Raw genomic sequence first — 20800 nt, 5'->3', positions numbered from 1 at the left:
AATGTTCTTGTCTAGCCCTGTAGTCACCAATGCTGTCTCTGCAACACAAAGAGTGGTGGTGGGAAAATTTTTAGAATATTAAAACACACACACACACACACACACACGTGCCTTTTCAAAACCGACTAAACTCCTATAAAGCATCTCTGGTTCTTTCAAAGTTTGTATTGTAAGGAGCAATGTAGACAATGCTATGATACTTTATATTTTTACTTATAATGACAACCACCAGTTCTTTTCACTTAAGTTAGGTCGAGAAATTTTATTTAGTGGCAGCTGAAGGGCAATTTTCAATTGGGAAAATTCATTTACATCTGTGGTCAACTTTCTTTTGATGAAAAGTTGCACTAGTATTTTACCACCAGATGAAAAAAAAAGATGAGCATCGTTTAAAAATTAAAGTATTTAAAATAAAGTACAGAGAAAAACATGTCCATAATCATCAGGCTTTGTTTTGAATGGAATCTTTTCCCCCAATCCTTAATGTAAAGACCCTGTGCTATAACTTTTAAAGCCATACAAAAAAGTGCTAAACTGTGGACTTAAAAGTAGGTGTATAAATATTTTTAATCAATATTACTTAGAAAATAAAATCTAACAAACACATTTTAAAAAGTAGAGTAAGAAACTTCACAAGATGATCTCAAGGTAAGAAACATACTATTGGTTTCACATGTCAGCTTTTAAGAGATTTGTTACAGACTGAAGGGGGAGTGAGTGGTTGCAGCAGACACTGTGACCAGCTTTCAAATAATGATCGTGCCTTGAGTCATTTCTGAGAAATGGGTAAACAAATTCTTTCACTTTTACTGCTGGATTATGTTGCTCAAACTCATCTGCTTTGTACCCATTTGAAGGCTCCATCACACATTATTTTGGAAATGGTCATCCTGAGTCAGACTGAGTAATCCCAGTTAATGAGTTTGGTTTCCCTCTCATCTGGTTTTTACTCAATCTTCTGTATTTATCCCATTTTTTTTCTTTCCTCAGAGATGCCAGACCACATCATCCTAAACACTAACGAGCAAGAAGGAAATTTCCATGTTAGCGGAGGGACCCCACTAAGGTTAGGGTGCCATACAATGTATTGTCCAAACCGAGACATGTTAGAGAATGAAAGGGGGACCATTTTAATAATTATGCTGGGGCAGTAAGTATAAACTGAATACCCTAACTAAAGAAATAAACAAAAAACATATGTAAAGGTGGTCAACTTCATTAGTTATCAAAGCAAAAACAAAATGAGACCATCATACACCCACCAGATTGGCAAAAATTAAAAAGTACAACAGGCCGGGCGCAGTGGCTCACGCCTGTAATCCCAGCATTTTGGGAAGCCGAGGTGGGCAGATCACGAGGTCAGGAGATCGAGACCATCCTGGCTAACACGGTGAAACCCTGTCTCTACTAAAAATACAAAAAAAAAAAAAAAAATTAGCTGGGCGAGTTGGCAGATGCCTGTAGTCCCAGCTACTCGGGAGGTTGAGGCAGGAGAATGGCGTGAACCCGGGAGGTGGAGCTTGCAGTGAGCTGAGATCGCGCCACTACACTCCAGCCTGGGCGACAGAGCAAGACTCCGTCTCAAAACAAACAAAAAAAAATGTACAACAATACCAAGCATTGGTAAAGATATGGAGCAGCTGGAACTCATAGTGTTGGGAGCGCATTTTAAATCATTTTTGAAAACAATTTCACATGATCTAGCAGAGACGAACATGCATGCATCCTACGATTCAGCAACTTCACACCCATGAGACAGGTACTAGGATATTTACAGAAGCATTGTTTCCAAAAGCCTAAAACTGAAAACAACACAAATATACCTTAACATTAAAATGGATACATGTATTATTTATCAAAAATAATTGACTGATTACTTGATTGAGTGGGTCTCACTATATTGCCTAGGCTGGTCTTGAACTCCTGGGCTCAAGCAATCCTCCCGCCTCAGTCTCCTGAGGAGCTGGGATTACAGGTGCATGCCTGGCAAAATAGATACATTAAAAAATAGCTACATTCATCTATATAGATAAACCTTATAAACACTGCATTCATTCAAAGAAACAAATTAAAATACTGCCACTTATATAAGTCCAAAATAGCTCAAACTAAACAAAAAATACATGCTTTGGTGGTAAAACTGTAACTAAAAGCATTGCTCTTATTAACCCCAAAGTTAGGATGGTGGTGAGCTCCTTGACAGAGGGAAGGGCATTAAGGAGAGGCTTCTAAGACCTTGGAATTATTTTATTTATTAACCTGGATGATGGTTACATAGAATTTATTATCTCTCAATGTAGAAAAACATTGTATAAACAGAATAATATAAGAAGTGTGACGGAGGCCCCAGAGCAGTGGTTCACGCCTGTAATCCCAACACTTTGGGAAGCCAAGGTGGGCAGATCACTTGAGCCCAGGAGTTCAAGACCAGCCTGACCACCATGGCAAAACCCTGTCTCTACAGAAAATACAAAAATTAGCTGGGTGTGGTGGCATGCGCCTGTAGTCCCAGCTACCTGGGAGGCTGAGACATGAGAATTGCTTGAACCCAGGAGTTCCAAGCTGCAGTGAGCCGAGATCATGCCACTGCACCCCGGTCTGGGCAACAGAGTGAGACCCTTTCTCAAAAAAAAAATTTTTTTAAGTGTAAAATCTGTGATAGCCATTAGAGCTGGTTATCTTCTGGGAATCTATATGATTATTTCTTGTGGCTCTCTGTGGCTGGGTAGGGCCATGTAACTAGTCTGGCCAATAACTTGTGATCAGAGGTGATGCGTGTTAGCTGGGCATGGTGGCTCATGCCTATAATCCCAGCACTTTGGGAGGCCAAGGCAGGTGGATCATTTGAGGCTAAGAGTTGGAGACCAGTCTGGCCAACAAGGCGAAACCCCCTCTCTACTAAAAACACAAAAATTAGCCAGGTGTGGTGGCGGGCGCCAATAATCCCAGTTACACAGGAGGCTGAGGCAGGAGAATCGCTTGAGCCCAGGAGGAGGTTGCAGTGAGCCGAGATCGCACCACTGCACTCCAGCCTGGGCGACAGAGACAAAAAAAAAAAAAAGAAAAGAAAAGAAATGATGCATGTCATTTCCAAGCCAAGCGTTCGGTTGCCTTTGCAGCGCCCTCCAGAGCCTTCTTTTCCCCTGACAGGCATTGTTCCAGATAGGAGCTGTTCCCTCAGCCCACAGTGAGGACAGCATGGATTGGGGTCCTCAGCCAACCTGCAACCTGCAATGTACAGTGAGCAAGAAGTAAACCTTTGTTGTTTGAAGCCACTGCAATCTGTTACCACAGCATTACCCTGCCTTTCCTGATGATAAAGAGAATGTCAGGAAGAGGTGGGCTCGGGAAAGGCAGGCAACATTTAAGATGACACCTGGTTAATGAAAAAAGGAGTTAATCACGGGAAGAGTTGAAGAAAGAGTATTTCCGACAGAAGAAACTGCTGAATACTAAGACCCTGCAGTGGGAATGAATTTTGAGGGACAAAAAGAATGCCAGTGAAGAGAGTAGTGAGAAAAGAAGAGAACAATAAAAAATGCTATCAGACAGGTTGGCAGGGACCACAGCAAGTACACACTGTAGACTGTGGTGAAGAATCTGGAGTTTACTCCTAGGCAGCCACTGGTGGGTTCAGTTCGGAGGATGATGTGATACAGATCACATTTTAAAGGGGGGTAATTCTTGCTTGGAGGATGTGTTGGGGAGGCCAAGCATGGAACCATGGAGCCCACTTAGAAAGCGGGTACTGGTGAGAGATGATGGTGCCTTGAACTTCAGTGGTAGCAGGCAAAAAATAAGGAAAATTTGGGGAATGTGTTTTGCAGGTACACCTGGCAGAAGGCAATCGAGGGATCACAGGTGACCCTTATGTCTTTCAGTTGAGCTACTATTTGATGAGGCTGTTTACTGAAATGAGGGCAAATGAGAACAGGCTTGCAGAGAGGGAAGGAAGTTAATTTTTGCTGTCTTAGCTTTCAAATCCATTTGACATCCACGTGCATACGTTAGATGAACTACTAGAGAGACAACCCCATTTCTCAAGGGAATGCCCAGAGCTAAAAATGTCTACATTTGGGAGTCACTAGCATATAAGTGATATTTAAGTCGAGGGACCAGATTAGATCATCTAGAAAGGGAATTTATTTATTTATTTATTTATTTTTCTTGAGATGGAGTTTCGCTCTGTCACCCAGGCTGGAGTGCAGTGGTGCGATCTTGGGTCACTGCAACTGCTGCCTCCCAGGTTTAAATGATTCTCCTGCCTCAGCCTCCCAAGTAGCTGGGACTACAGGCATGCGCCACCACACCCAGCTAATTTTTGTATTTTTAGTAGAAACGGGGTTTCGCCATGTTGGCCAGGCTGGTCTCAAACTCCTGACCTCAGGTGATCCACCCGCCTCAGCCTCCCAAAGTGCTGGGATTACAGGCATGAGCCACCACACCCGGTCTAGACAGGGAATTTAAATAGAAAAAAAGATGTGGAAATAGGTGAAAAGACAGACAAACGTGTGGTCACTAGAGCCAAAGGAAAAACATATTTTGAGTGCTTTTGAGAGGTCGAGTGAGATGTGAGTATTGACAGTATTTTAACATGGAGGCTATCGGTAGCTTTGACTACCGATAACTCATGGAGGAGAATGAAGAAAAGAAAAGAGAGAGAGAGAGAAAGAAAGAAAAAAGAAAGAGAATTTCCATAAGTTTTACTCTGATAGGGAACAAAAAGTGAGATGGAGCTTGGGCGGAGTCCTGTGGGAAGGGCAGATTTTTCTTCTCTTAAGATGGGAGATACTTGGGTGTGTTTATTTGCTGATGCTGTCGAGTAGGCAGGAGTGAACTGAAGACAAAGGAGATTAATAGATTAATTCACAAGGGAAGAAATGGGTCTGATCCAGACGAGAGATCCTTCAACCAAGGATGGCAAAGGCAGGCAGATGTTGATCTTACTGATGAAACTACAAAGGATTGCTCTTTAATTGTGGCTATTTTTACTGAGTTATGAACAAAATAAATGGAATAATATTTGATGAATATTAAATAAAAACAGAATAAAGACCTGAAACTGCATATTGAAAGGATGCCCATGAAGCAAATAATGGAAGGCCCTATATGTTTCTTGGTTAATATTAAATTTTAAGAGCAAAGAATAAATTCTATCAGCATGTAAACAGAAAATAAAGTTTACAAACAAAGGAAAAAGTCAGGCTGCGTTTTGGTCCAGCCATGATGGAAGAGTTTATATCAAGATTATAAATGTCCTACAGAAAACAACTGTAAAAGATATACCATATACATTAAAAAACTGTTTTAAATTTTTGGAGAGCATGTAACTAAGACAGGATTTGAGGAACTGTGATACCTGAGACCAGCGAGGCCAACCTCATGTTTACTGCCTTTTTCCTTGAAGGCACTTGCTATTTCACAGCAAAGCAAGGGAACAAGGGCCCAACAGAAACAGCAGATGGAATTTAGGAAATATCTGTTTCATAATTCAAAAATGATACAATTGTATAAGCAGAAAATTAAAAAGAATCAACAGATGGACGATTAGAAATAATGAATTAGCAAGGACATGGGACACAAGACTTATATTAAAAAGTCAATATTTTTTACAGTGAGGCTCAAAGGACTTTGTTGAAAGCTATACTCTAAAATACTAAGGCATTAAATGCATATTTTAAATTTGCCCTTTAAGTTTTGGGGTGGTTGAGAAATTCAGTAAAAAATATTTCCAAATAACATGCAGAAGTTGTTTTTAAGCTTAAAAGCTCATATTTTAGCTACACCCACACAGATGATGTAGAAAACAGCTGAATTTCGGTGTATCTGAATGGTCCAGATTATGTTCCTTCCGAAAGAGACAGTTTTACGTACGATCATTTTTCATATGAAGCATATAAAAAGACACCCAGAAACTACCACGTATTTACCACATAGACAATGTCCATCTTTATCTGTAATTCAAAACCATGTAATTCCTTTTATGCAACAGAATGCAGTGTGTGAGAAGTATGTCAAGAGAAGAGTAAAAAAACAACCAGGAGCTGGGCGCAGTGGCTCACGCCTGTAATCTCAGCACTTTGGGAGGCCAAGGCGGGCGGATCACGAGGTGAGGAGATCGAGACCACCCTGGTTAACACGGTGAAACCCCGTCTCTACTAAAAATACAAAAAATGAGCTGGGCGTGGTGGCGGGCACCTGTAGTCCCAGCTACTCAGGAGGCTGAGGCAGGAGAATGGCGTAAACCTGGGAGGCGGAGCTTGCAGTGAGCCGAGATAGCGCCACTGCACTCCAGCCTGGGCGACAAAGCGAGACTCTGTCTCAACAACAACAACAACAAAACAACCAGGAGTACATTCATTAAAAAAAGTCTCAGCTGAGTGCGGTGGCTCAGGCCTGTAATCCCAGGCTGAGGCAGGCAGATCACCTGTGGTCAGGAGTTTGAGACCAGCCTGACCAAAATGGTGAAATCCCCTCTCTACTAAAAATACAAAAATTAGCCAGGCGTGGTAGCACACGCCTGCAGTCCCAGCTACTCGGGAGGCTGAGGAAGGAGAATCGCTTGAATCCAGGAAGCGGAGATTGCAGTCCGTCGAGATTGTGCCACTGTACTCCAGCCTGGGTGACAGAGCAAGACTCTGTCTCAAAATAAATTAATTAACTAAATAAAATAAATTTTAAAAATTTTAAGTCAATGCTATTTTTATACACTAACAACAACAAAAAAATTAGACCACGGAATTTGTAAAAACCAGGTTGGCCTTACATTCTGTCACAATATGTGATGTCAGAAAATAAGAGAACACTGCCTAACAAGTTTTTTTCCTTTAAAATTATGCTATTTATTTGACATGATATATAAACTCAGAGCATTTTATCAAGTTACTTCCTGCTCCCCCACAAATAGAATTACCTCTGGTTAATTTGGTCAGCCCAAATACAGTTTAACAAGTTTTGAGGGGAAATGTTTGTCATCTGTGTAAGGTTGTGCTGGTTTTCATGGTGAAATTGTGGTGTTCCTTCATTGTGGCTATTTTCCAGTAAAAATTATGATGTTGTATTTCAGCTACCTGTAAGAAGAATCAAGATAAAGAATTCATGAATGATAAAAACACTTTGAAAAGACTGGTGGTAAGTATCAAATGATTCAAAAACAAGTAATTTTAAGATACCTTTAAGTGTACTTACAAAACATACCTTTTGGGCATGTGTACAAAATATAATTTTTAGATAACAAATGGACAAAAATAACAGGTAGGGCATAACAAAGTCGGAGGGTAGAAGATAATTTTATCAAATATAATTCTGTGTTTCATTCATTAGGCATTAATTACTGACTTGTTTATTTTTAGCTTTTTATTGAATATGCACATATAAAGTGTAGAGCTCATTGAATTTTCACAAAATGAATACACGTACTTGAAAAAACCACAGAGATCAAGAAACAAAAAACGTGATTCACATCTGAGGAAGATAAATATATTTTTGAAAATTAAAAGTTCCACTAGAACAAAATTTAAAAAAAAAAAATACCCCACCAAAACTGTAACATTAATGAAACTGCAATTCTCTTCAGTCAACAGCAGAGGGTGCCCTTGAACTGTGAAATATAGTCAGCCAACTAAAATCTTTACCCTTGCCAGATATTGCTGGTCCAGGAAAAAGATGGGACATTTCCAGATGAATGGGAAAGGGCAGATAACATCCAAATGAAGTCTCTGTATAAAGGGAATGTAAAATAAAAATCAAACACCTCAACTGATAAAAATTCCCTTTCACAAAATGAAGAAACTGATGCACGCTACCAACCTGAATGTAACATTTTTTACCATTTGCAGATCTGAAAGAAACACCTAGAATGATACATTAAAAAACCCAGAACAGGAACAGACAAAAGAAAAAAAAAAAAACAGCAAACAAAACCCCAGGAAGAAATAAAATGAGAGTCTTGCAGTAATAGTGGAAGAGCTGCTTTGGGCCAATTCTCTTGCAAATAATGACCATAATTCCATTCCAAATATAAAAACGAACTACTTGATGGCTCTGGAGAACAACCAAAAGGAAGCAGAAAGGGAGAGAGGATTGGCACTTGGCAGAAGATAAGAATAGCACTGTGTAAACTTTCCATGTTAATGGCTTTTAGCCTGAGGGCAGGCAGCCCACAGTTCTCCTCAGAGAGTTTACTAAATCTTGGGTAGAAACCCACAGCCTCAGAAGCTTAAGGAATCAAAAGACAGGGTTTGAGGCAACCACGATGGATATAAAGATGGAGGCAGTTACGTGTTGAATAGTGTCCCCCCAACATTCATATGCTGAAGTCCCAACCTGCAGCACCTCAGGATGTGACCTTACTTGGAAATAAGGTCATGCAGATACAGTTAGTTGAGACGAGACCATACTGGGCTAGAGTGGTGCCTAATCCAATATGACTAATGTCCTTTGGGGAAACCTGGACACAGACATGCACACAGGGAGAATGACATGTGAAGACTGGAAGGTGACTGCAAAGAACACATGTTCAAATGTTTCTAAACATCAAAACAAAATGTTTAAAGAGCAATGAAAACAGACTACATAAAGAGACATATTAAGTAAAACAAAACACAGTAAATATAACATTAAAATAGCTATTGAACCAAACCTGTCACTCATTTCAATACATGTAAATAGAAACCCATGTATCACAAGGAAAAGACCTGCAGATTGACCCACAAAGCAAAACCCAACTCTATGCTGCATTTAGGAGATATACCTAAATCAAAGTGATTCAGAATGGCTGGTAAAAGTCAAGAGATGTAAAAGTATAGGGCAGACAAACAAAATAGTAAGAAAACAGAGACTGTGCTAATGATACCAGAAAATGTTGAATTTGGACAAACAGTGAGACAACAAAATATCTGATAATGCCAAGAGCCACAATTCACAAAGATCACATATCAGTTATGAATATATATGACACAAATAACACAGCACCTACCTTTATAAATCAGAAAGTTAAAGATATATAGAGAGAAATATACAAAACTACACTAAAATTAGGAGACCTACATTTCAGTCCAACATAAGACACAGGTCAAGTGGACAAAAAATAAGGTGCTTTTGCTTTTCTGCCTTAGGGGCTTCTGAAATCCACTGAAACTTGCTATTATGGATTGAATGTCTGTGTCCCTGCAATATTCATATGTTGAAGCCCTAACCCCCAGCGCGATGGTATTTACAGATGGAATCTTTCAGAAGTAATTAGGTTTAGATGAGGTCACGAGGGTGGAACTTTCATGATAGAATTAGCACCCTTACAAGAAGAGACACTAAAGAGCTTGCTTGCTCTCTCTTTGGAGTGTGAGGACACATTAGCTCTCAGCAGGCAAAAGAAAGAGTCAACAATTTTGTAGTTATATTTATAAAGATTATGTAGACTGAAGAACAGAGAGAAAAAAGAATGAAGAAAAATAAACAGAGCCTCGTGGAAATGTGAGACATCATTAATCACATCAACATATGCATGAGAAGGAGAGGAGAGAGAGAAAGGAGGAGAAATAATGGCTGAAAACTTCCCAAGTTTGGTGAAAAACTTTAATCAATACATCCAAGAAGCTCAGTAAACTTTAAGTAAAATAAACACAAATGTTGGAGACCTAGATTGACAGCAACAAGATGGAGGGATAGGGGTTTCCAGTACTTGTTCCCTCACAGAAACATCAATTTGTAATAACTATCCATGCATAAAAATAACTTCACAACAGCTAGGAATTCAGATGAGGGATTAGAGTACCTGGGTGGAGCACAGATCTAAGAAAACATACACTGAACAGGGCAGGACAGTGTTACATTACCCATGACAGCCTTCCCCAAGCACAGGCAGTGCAGTCTAGAAAGAGATACCCTTGATGTGGAGGAAAAACAGGAAAAAGAGCACCCATATTTGCTGCAGACCCTAGCACCAGGACCATCCCAGTGAGCACTGGTGGCAGACCAGTCCCTATGGTCCCAGCTCCAGGCCTACCCTTGTGATAGGCTGGAGCCCATAACCCTGCACTGCAGGTGAGCACTTTCCCTAGTGCCAGACCAACCCCCATGACCCCACACTCCAGATCAGACTCACTGGACCCAGGCTTCAGACCCACTCTCTACCTGCTGACACCCACAGTCTCAGGCTCAAAGCCTACCTCAATGCCAGGTTGGGCCCCAGTGGAACCAGGTCTCAAGCCAGCCTCCACACAGGCAACAGGCCTGCCCTTGCAGACCCAGGATCCAGGCCTGTACACATAGACCCTGGCTCCAGACCTCCTCCTGCAAACTCAGGCACCAGGCCTGCCCATGCAGATCTAATACTTAGGTGTGCCTCACTGGACTGAGGTACCAGGCTCACCCACCCACTGGTCCAGGCATCATGAAAGCTCTACTAAGGGCTCCAGCAGCAAGCCCACCCACAGACCCCACTATAAGATCTGCCCAGAATCTCTCGGTGGGCTGAATGTTAAAGTGCTTTACCTGCTGAAGCCAGTCTGTAAAGACTCAAAGAGATGCCTACTTCAAATGTGCAAACACTAACTCAGGCCACAAGAATCACAAATAATCAGGGAAACACGACACCACCAAAGGGACAAAATTAAGCACCAGTAATGACCATAAAGAAATGGAGATCTACAATCAGAATAATTGGGGTATCCAATGGAGGCTGGGAAGGGTAGTGGGAAAGAGGGGGATAAGCAGGGAATGGTTTATAAATCATTTTATGGGCATAAAAACACAGTTAAATAGAAGGAATAAGATCTAGTGTTTGGTAGCACAGTAGAGTGACAATAGTTAACAATAATTTATTGTATGTTTCAAAATAACTAAAAGAGTAGAATTGGAATGTTCCTTAAACAAAGAAATGATAAATGCTTGAGGTGATGGATACTCCAATTATTCTGACTTAATCATTCTACATTGTATGCTTATATCAAAATATCACATGTACCCCATAAATATGTACAACTAGTATGTATACATAATAATTTAAGATAAAAAGACTTTAAATAAATAATGATAGAAAACTCCCAAATCTGGAGAGGTATATGAACATCAAGATCCATGAAGCTCAAAGAACCTCAAAAAGATGAAATATAAATAGATCTTCACCAAGACAAATTATAGTCAAATTGTCAAGTGAAAAACACAACTTGGAAAGCAACAGAAAAGCAACTCATCACATACAAAGGAGCCACCATAAGATTAACAGCAGACTTCTCAACAGAAGCCTTGCAGGCCAAGAGACAGTGGGATAATATATTCAAAGTGCTAAAGGGAGGAAAAGCCCCTTCAACCAAAAAGACTATACCCAGCAAAGCTGTCCTTTACAAATGAAGGAGAGATTAAGACTTTGCCAGACAAACAAAAGCTGGGGTTGTTCATCAACCTAGACCTGCAGTATAAGAAATACTAAATGTAGCTCTTCAAGTTGAGATGAAAGGATGCTAAAATAATGACGTGAGAACATATGAAAGTATAAAACTCACTGTAAAAGTAAGAATATAGTCAAATTCAGAATACTCTAATACTGTAATGGTGGTATGTAAGTCACTTTTAACTCTAGTATATACATTTAGAAACAAAAGTATTACAAATAACTATAGTTTCAATAATATATTAATGAATACATAATGAATACACAATATATAAAAGATGTAAACTGCGACATCAGTAACAAAATGGGGGGAAGGAAATTTTAAAGTGTAGAGTTCTTGAATGTGGTTGAACTGAAGTCATTATCAGATTAAAATACACTGATAAAACTATAAAATATCTTATATAAGCCTCAAAGGAACCACAGAGAAAATACCTGTAGCAGATACACAAAAGACAAAGAGAAAGTAATTAAATCATATCTCATGCCATTACAAAAAATTATCAAATGATAAAGGAAGATAGTAAAAAAGAAAGGAATGAAGGAACTACAAAATAGCAAATAATTAATAAAACAGCAATAGTAAGTCCTTATCTATCAGTGATTACTTTAAATATAAATGGACTCCAATCAAAAATATTATGGCTTCCTAAATTTAAAAACAAAAAGCAAAAGCGACCCAACAATATGCTGCCTACAAGAGACTCACTTTAGCTTTAAGGACACATACAGATTGAAAGTAAAGGAATGGAAAAACATATTCCATGCAAAGTGGTAACCAAATAAGAGCAGCAGTGGTGGTTATACCTATATCAGACAAGATAGATTTTAAGTCAAAAATTGTCACGCGAGACAAAGAAAGTCACTACATAATGATAAACAGAAACATTCATCAAAAGGATGTAATAATTATAAATATATTTGCACCCAACATTGGAACACCTAAATATATAAAACAAATACAAACAGAATTATAGGGAGAAATAGATAGCAATATAATAATAGTAGGGTACTTCAATATCCCACATTCAACAATGGATAGATCGTCCAGACAAAAAACCAATAATGAAAGACAGTATACTTGAATAACAAGTATAAACCAAATGGGCAGGACAGACATATACAGAATATCTATTCAACGGCAGCAGAATACACATTCTTTTCAAGCTCACAAGGAACATACTCCAGGATAGATCATATCGTAGGCCACAAAACAAGTCTTCACAAATTTAGGAAGACTGAAATCATAGCAAGCATCTTTTCCAACCACAATGATGTGAAGCTAGAAACCAGTAATACGAGAAAAACGAAATTCTACAAATATGTGGAAATTAAATAACACACTCCTAAACAATGGGTCAAATAATAAATCAAAAAGGAAATTTTTTAAATCTTGAAACAAATTAAAATGAAAATACAACATACTAAAATGTAGGGGATGTAACAAAAATAGTTTTAGTAAGAGAGTTTATAGTGATAGCACCTACATGAATAAAAAACATGTCAAATAAACAACCTAACTTTACAGTGCAAAGAACTAGAAAAAGAGCAAACTAAGCCCACAGTTAGCAGAATGAAAGAAATAATAAAAATCAAAGGAGAAATAAATGAAATAGACACTAGAAAAATGACAAAAAAATATCAAAGAAATAGTTTAAAAAACAATATAAAAAATTGATAAACTTTAGCTAAATTAACCAAAAAAAAGAAAAATTCAAAGTTATAAATAGAAGACATTACAGTTGATACCACAGAAAAACAAAGGATCATAAGAGACAACTATAAACAATTAAATGTCAACAAATTGGACAACCTAGAAAAAAATAAACTACTATGAATATATAACCTATCAACCATGAATCATGAAGAGAAAATGTGAAAAGACAAATAATAAATAAAGATACTGAATAACTAATGAAATGTCTCACATCAAAAAAAAAAAAAAAAGCCCAGGACCTGATGGCTTTATGACTGAATTCTTCCAAACATTTAAAGAAAAATTAACCAGTCCTTTCAAAACTCTTCTTAAAAATGGAAACAAGGCCAGTATTACCCTGATACCAAAGCCATACAAGGACACTAACAGAAAAGAAAACTGCAGGCCAATATCCCTGATGAACGTAAATGCAAAACTCCTCAACAAAATAATAGCAAGTTGAATCCAACAGCACATTAAAAAGATTATACGCCATGATCAAGTGGGTTTTATCCCTGGAATGCAAGGATGGTTCAACATAGGCAAATCAATAAATGTGATATACCACATTAACAGAATGAAAGGCAAAGATCATATGATCATCTCAATAGATGCAGAAAAAAAGCCATTGACAAAATTCAATATCCTTTAATAATAAAAATTCTCAACAAATTAGGTATAGAAGGAATATACCTCAACACAATAAAGGCCACATAAGACAAGCCCATTGCTAATATCATACTCACTGGTGAAAACTTCTCTAAAATAAAAAATAAGACACGGATGCTCATTCTTGCCACTTCTATTAAGTACTGGAAGTCCTAGACAGAGCAATCAGGCAAGAAAAAGAAAAGGCATCCAAATTGAAAACGAAGAATTAAAATTGTCTCTTTGCAGATAACATGATGTTATATGTAGAAAACCCTAAAAACTCCACCAAAAAACAGAATGAATGAATTTAGCAAAGCTGTAGGATACAAATTAAATATACAAAAATAAGTATCATTTCTGTAGAGAAACAAACTATCCAAAAAAGAAATTCAGAAAAGAATCCCATTTACAATAGATCAAAATAAAATACTTAGAAATGAATTTAACCAAGGATGTGAAAGATCTGTACATTAAACACTATAAACATTGATGTAAACCATTGAGTAAAACATTGATGAAAGAAATTTGTGAAGACACAAATAAATGAAAAGATATTCATGAATTGGAAGAAATGATAATGTTAAAATGTCTATACTATTCAAAACAATCTACAGATTCAATGCTTTCAAAGTTTTATAGCATTTTTTATAGAAACAGAAAAAAAAATCCTAATATTTGCATGAAACCACAAAACACCCTGAACAGTCAAAGCAATCTTGAGCAAGGACAAAACTGGAGGTATCCATCCTCCATCCAAAACTGGAGGTAATCATTTCACAATAAGTTTTTATATGTACAAACATCAAATTGTATACTACAAAAACATATAATTTTCATTTGTCAATTATGCTGTAGGGGAAAATAAGAGGTAAGAGTAAATTAATCTTTTACTTTCCCCCACAGCAGAATTTAAAATAAAAGATAATTAATTTATGTATTTATTGAAAAAAACCACAAATACTGAGATCTGAAGATAAAGAGAACCATCTGAAAGTGACAAGATAAATAATTACTTACCAAAGAACCCCAATAAGATTAATACCTGACTAATCAGAAACTATGGAGGCAGTAGATGGCATATAACATGAGTTAAAAGAAGAAAATCGGATTGAAGGGTGAGACAGATCATTCAACAATAATGTATGGAAACCTCAGTGCCCCACTTTCAATAATGGATAGGACAACAAGGCAGAAAATTTTTTACAAAAGGAGAAGATGACTTCAACAGCAATACAAACCATCTAGACCTAGTAGACATTTACAGAACATCCCACCTAATAAAAATATAATAAAATGTGGAAACTACTGCTTCCAGAGTAACAAGAAAAATAAAACACATAAAACAAAAAAACTCTCACACTTATCCCCAAAGCCATCGAGAAGTAGATACAAATAGGCATAATAAACTAAACAGCAGAGTATAGCAAGCCCTTTACATATGAGTAAACAGTTGTGGACATTTTTATATAGAGAGGCCAATGTCTACTCTGGGCATGGGTGAGTAGAGAAGTGGCCTAGCTATAGATAGAGAAATTTTTCAAAGAATAAAAAAAAATCCATTGAATACTTAATAATAGCACGGGCTGGCAAGATGAATTGGAATTTGGAAGAGCTCTAATGCAAACTTAAATTGTTTAGTCCAACAATTCCCTCTCCACTCTAAGAATTTGCTGCAAAAGTGACAAAGGGGTATCCTGAAGTATCAGTGGACATGAGGCTAGAAACTAGAGAAAGTTTGTGCAGTCTTGAGTGTTCTGATTCTAAAGCCTAATTGTAGTTGAATCCAAAAGTCATCCAAACCAACTCATGTGGCAACTAATCTCCTTCCAGTTAAATTCTGACAGTATCAAAGGGATGAACCACTTAGTGGCAACAATACAGGAAGTTGGGGTTAATACTGTAGCCCAATTCCAGTCTTCACATCTTAGTTGTCACTGGACAAACAACCCATTATCCCATAAACCTGAATGGAAGGAAGGATTTGAAAGTTCTGTGAAAACAAAACACAAAATATTATACAGCAGTATCCACTATCATTTATACACAATTTTTGCCTTACGGTAAAATATTGAGACATGGGAAGATGCAAAAAAAAATTCTGATACATAAGAGAAAGAAATCATCAATAGGAGACCCATAAGATGACCTAGACAGAGGAATCAGCAGACTTATGACTTTAAAACAACTACTATAAATATAGTTAGGAATTTACAAGGAAAGAAAGAAGGAATAGGTGAAGACGTGGGAAATACAATATATGAAATGAAAAATTCATTGTGTACCCTTAACATCATATTGGGCACCACAGAAAAAAAGATCAGTGAAATTTGAACACAGGTCATAAAATTTTTGCAAACTGAACCACAAAAAGTAAAAGCATCTGTTTTGTCATGTCTGGCTGAGGCAAAGGTGGAAAAGGACTGGGTAAGGAAGGAACTAAGTGTCACTGCAAGGTCCTACGTATGACAGCCTGCAAGGCATCTATCTGCAAGCCTCCTATCTGGCATCTTGCTTGGTGTGATGGTGTCAAGAGCATTTCTGGCCTCATCTGTGAGGAGATCCAGGGGGTTTTGAAGGTGTTTCTGGAGAATGTGATCCAGGATGATGTCACACCAAGCATGCCAAGTGCAAGATGTAACAGCCATGGGCGTAGTCTATGTGTTTAAGTGGCAGGGGTGCACCCTTTATGGCTTTGGTGGCTAAGAATCAAGGTTGAGATTTTGAAAATAGTTTTGAATTTTGCTGAAAATCAGATATGCTAAAAAAAGAGAAAACTTCTCAGTACCCAAGTGTCTACATATTTAATTCTCTCTACAATTCTTATGTGGAATAAGAAATTTTTATTGATGCCCTTACTATATTTGAGATCATCTATGACAATCTCAGAGCAGAAGTGTTCAGCTATAGAGAATTCAATAAAGGTTCCCTTTTTAAACGTATGCATTGCATTTGGAGTGTGTGTTAAGAAAATTAGAGCCTTAGCAAATCACCATGACCTCTTGGTGAAAGTGAAAGTTATACAACTAGTGAACAAATTCTAATTGGTTATGTGCTCTCAAAAGACTTCAAGAAATTTCTTGGTTTTGCAGCTGGAGGCCTTGAAAATTGAAAGTTACTGCTTTTCCACTTAGTCATATAATAAAGGGATCCTTTCAGCTGCTAGTTTTGAATAATGTCTCACCCAGAGTGATGTTATCTGTGACAGTCACCTGCTTCAAGCTGAACCATCTTATGAATATCAAATAAATAGTCCTCTTGTGCTGAAAACATATTTGTGATTTTAATCATGCTGCTTGGATTGAAATATTTTTTACTGGTTCCTCTGAATTGACAGTGAACCTGTCTATTATAAATGACATACTCTTGCTATTTGTTTTGACTTCAATTTATCCATCAAAAGCTTCATTTGTGTATCATCAAAAAAGTTGTATGTTCCAACTGAAAGAAAAAAAGAGAGAAAGATTGAAATAAAAATGTATAAAGAATCACTGATCTGCGGGACAATCTGAAGTGATCTAATATATATAATTCAAGTCCCGGAAGAATAGGAGAGAGAGAATGGAGAAGAAAAAATACTTTAAAAAATAATGACCAACATCTTCCCAATTTGAAGGTGAACAAACCCGAAGCACCACTAAGCTAAAGAAACCCTGAGCAAGATGAACAAAAAGAAAACTATGCTGAGGCACATACATAATTGTCAAACTGCAGAGAACCAAAAATAAAGAGAAAAATCTCAAAAGCAGCTGGGGGAAGGGGGAAGGCAGAGAGGGATATATCACAGTACATACAACAATAAGAACTATGGCTGACATCTTACTAGAAACAATGGAAGCAGGCTGGGCACAGCGGCTCATGTCTGTAATCCCAATACTTTGGGAGGCTGAGGTGGGTGAATCACTTGAGGTCAGGAGTTCAAGACCAGTCTGGCCAACACGGCAAAAACACGTCTCTACTAAAAATAAAAAAATTAGCTGGCCACGGTGGCATGTGCCTGTAATCCCAGCTACTCAGGAGGCTGAGGCATGAGAATGGCTTGAACCTGGGAGGTGGAGGTTGCAGTGAGCCAAGATCGTGCCACTGCTCTCCAGCCTGGGTGACAGAGCTGGAAAAAAAAAAAAAGAAAGCCGGGCATGGTGGCTCACGCTTGTAATCCCAGCACTTTGGGAGGCCAAGGCGGGCAGATCACGAGGTCAGGAGATCGCGACCATCCTGGCTAACATGGTGAAACCCCGTCTCTACTACAAAATACAAAAAATTAGCCGGGCGTGGTGGCGGGCACCTATACTCCCAGCTACTCGGGAGGCTGAGGCAGGAGAATGGCATGAACCTGGGAGGCAGAGCTTGCAGTGAGCTGAGATTGTGCCACTGCACTCCAGCCCAGGGGACAGAGCGAGACTCTGTCTCAAAAAAAAAAAAAAAAAGAAAAGAAAAGAAAGAAACAATGGAAGCCAAAAAGCAATGGGAAATCTTTAAAATGCTGAAGAAAAAAAAAGTCAACTAGAATTTTAGAAAACATATCCCTTCAAGAAGAAAATCAAAATAAAAATATTTACAAATAAGTAAAATCTGATAGAATTTGTTGCCAGTAGACCCGCACTACAAGAAATGTAAAAGGAAGTACTTCAGGATAAAGGAAATGCAATACCAATTAGTAACAGATCTATATGAAGAAATTAAGAGTACCAAAAATAGTAAACACATTTAAAATTTACTTGTTTACTTAACTTCTTTAAAGGAAAACTGACTAAAATAAAAATAAGAATACATTGTGTGGTTTACAAGATATGGAAAGTTTATATACAGATATGTTGTACTTAACAATAGCGAAAAAATAAAAACAGGATGGAGGTTATTAAAAATATAACATTATGGGCCAGGCACAGTGGCTCACACCTGTAATCCCGGCACTTTGTGGGGCCGAGGCGGATCACAAGGTCAGGAGTTCCAGACCAGCCTGGCCAATATGGTGAAACCCTGTCTCTACTAAAAGTACAAAAATTAGCAGGGCGTGGTGGTAGACACCAGTAGTCCCAGCTACTCGGGAGGCTGAGGCAGGAGAATCACTTGAACCCAGGAGGTGGAGGTTGTAGTGAGCCGAGATTGGGCCACTGCACTCCAGCCTGGGAGACAGAGCAAGACTCTGCCTCAAAAAAAAAAAAAAAAAAAGAAAGAAAGAAAGAAAGAAATATAACATTATGGCTGGGCGCGATGGCTCACATGTGTAATCCCAGCACTTTGGGAGGCCGAGGTGGGTGGATCACCTGAGGTCAGGAGTTCAAGACCAGCCTGACCAATATGGTGAAACCCCATCTCTACTAAAAATACAAAAATTAGCCAGGCATGGTGGTATGCGCACCTGTAGTCCTAGCTACTCGGGAGGCTGAGACGGGGGAATTGCTTGAACCCGGGAGGCGGAGGTTGCAGTAAGCCGAGATCACACCACTGCACTCCAGCCTGGACGACACAGCGAGACTTCATCTCCAAAAAAAAAAAAAAAAAGAAAAGAAAAAAAGAAATACAACGTTATAATGTTCTCAAATTATACGTTAAGAGATACTATATTAACTCACAGGAGACTATGATGAGTTGGATATCTGTACCATAACCCTAGAGTAACCACTTAAAAGGGGCATAGCTAAAAATGAGAAAGGGGGATACAGTGGAATGCTAAAAAAAACTGATTAATCTGAAATAACGCAGGAAGAAAGAACAAAGGGAAAAAGAGCAGCTGGGATAGACAAAAGAAGATAGTAAGATGATAGGCTGAAACTCAACCATGTCAATAAGAAGCTTTCTGACTAAAAGCGAAGATTGTCAGACTGGATAGAAAATAAGACTTGACTATATTCTGCCTACAAAGATGAACTTTGAATATAAAGACATAGATACACTGAAAGTAAAGAGGTGCAAAAATATGTAAATACTAATCATAAAAAAGCTAGAGTGGGCCAGGCACGGTAGCTCACACCTGTAATCCCAGCACTTTGGGAGGCCGAGGTGGGCGGATCACGAGGTCAGGAGATCGAGACCATCCTGGCTAACATGGTGAAACCCTGTCTCCACTAAAAATACAAAAAAAATTAGCCAGGCATGGTGGCGGGCGCCTGTAGTCCCAGCTACTTGGGAGGCTGAGGCAGGAGAATGGCATGAACCCGGGAGGCAGAGCTGGCAGTGAGCTGAGATCGCGCCACTGCACTCTAGTCTGGGCGACAGAGCGAGACTCCGTCTCAAAAAAAAAAAAAAGCTAGAGTGATTATAGTAAATATCAGACCAAGTAGACAAAGTAGACTCAAAACCAGGAGTAAGGCCAGGCACAGTGGTTCACACCTGTAATCCCAGCACTTTGGGAGGCCGAGGCAGGCAGATCACCTAACGTCAGGAGTTTGAGACCAGCCTGGCCAACATGGTGAAACCCTGTCTCTACTAAAAAATACAAAAATTAGCCGGGTGTGGTGGCACTCACCTGTAACCCCAGCTACTCAGGAGGCTGAGGCAGGAGAATCACTTGAACCCAGGAGGCAGAGGTTGCAGTGAGCCGATATCATGCCACTGCACTCCAGCCTGGGTGACAAAAGCAAAACTCTGTTCCAACAAAAGAAAACAAACCGAGGAGTATTACCAGTGATAAAGATGGACATTTCATAATGAAAAAATAGTCATTTCATCAAGAAGATATAACAGTTCTAAATGTGTATGCATCTAGAAACAGAACTTCAAAAATATGCAGCAAAAACCAACAGAATTGAAAAGAAGAATTAGACAATTCCACAGTTATAGTTAGTGATTTCAACACTCTATTTGATATAACAAGCAGACAAAAATCCATTAAGATATAAAAGATTTGAGCAATACTATTAACCAACTTGATCTAATTTATGTTTTTTAAATACTACATCTAACAACTGCAAAAAAATACATTTCTGTTCATGTATGCATGAAAACAAGATAAATTATATGCTGGATTACAAAGCATGTCATAATATATTTCAAAAGACTGAAATTGTACAGAATGTGTTCTCTGACCACAACAGAATCAAATTAGAAATCAGTAATAAGATGAG

The 20800-nt window shown here is 38.4% G+C and overlaps 2 long non-coding RNA genes across 2 annotated transcripts in view; one reads left to right on the top strand and one right to left on the bottom strand.

Moving 5' to 3' along the window:
* LOC129534634 (uncharacterized) overlaps window positions 1–20800 on the top strand; it is a 55574-nt gene that overhangs the window by 6148 nt on the left and 28626 nt on the right. Inside the window, exons 2-3 of the long non-coding RNA XR_008681279.2 lie at window positions 5993–6109; window positions 7067–7131. This is a non-coding gene — a long non-coding RNA (uncharacterized lncRNA). The remainder of the gene's footprint in view (window positions 1–5992; window positions 6110–7066; window positions 7132–20800) is intronic.
* The window catches only part of LOC109027686 (uncharacterized), a 71187-nt gene that overhangs the window by 23426 nt on the left and 26961 nt on the right, over window positions 1–20800 (bottom strand). Inside the window, exon 2 of the long non-coding RNA XR_008681278.2 lies at window positions 6914–7070. This is a non-coding gene — a long non-coding RNA (uncharacterized lncRNA). The remainder of the gene's footprint in view (window positions 1–6913; window positions 7071–20800) is intronic.

The sequence above is a fragment of the Gorilla gorilla genome, chromosome 6, assembly GCF_029281585.2.
Source record: "Gorilla gorilla gorilla isolate KB3781 chromosome 6, NHGRI_mGorGor1-v2.1_pri, whole genome shotgun sequence".
Lineage (NCBI taxonomy): Eukaryota > Metazoa > Chordata > Mammalia > Primates > Hominidae > Gorilla > Gorilla gorilla.
The sequence above is the reverse complement of the archived record's forward strand: the minus strand, read 5'-3'. Positions and strand labels throughout refer to the sequence as shown.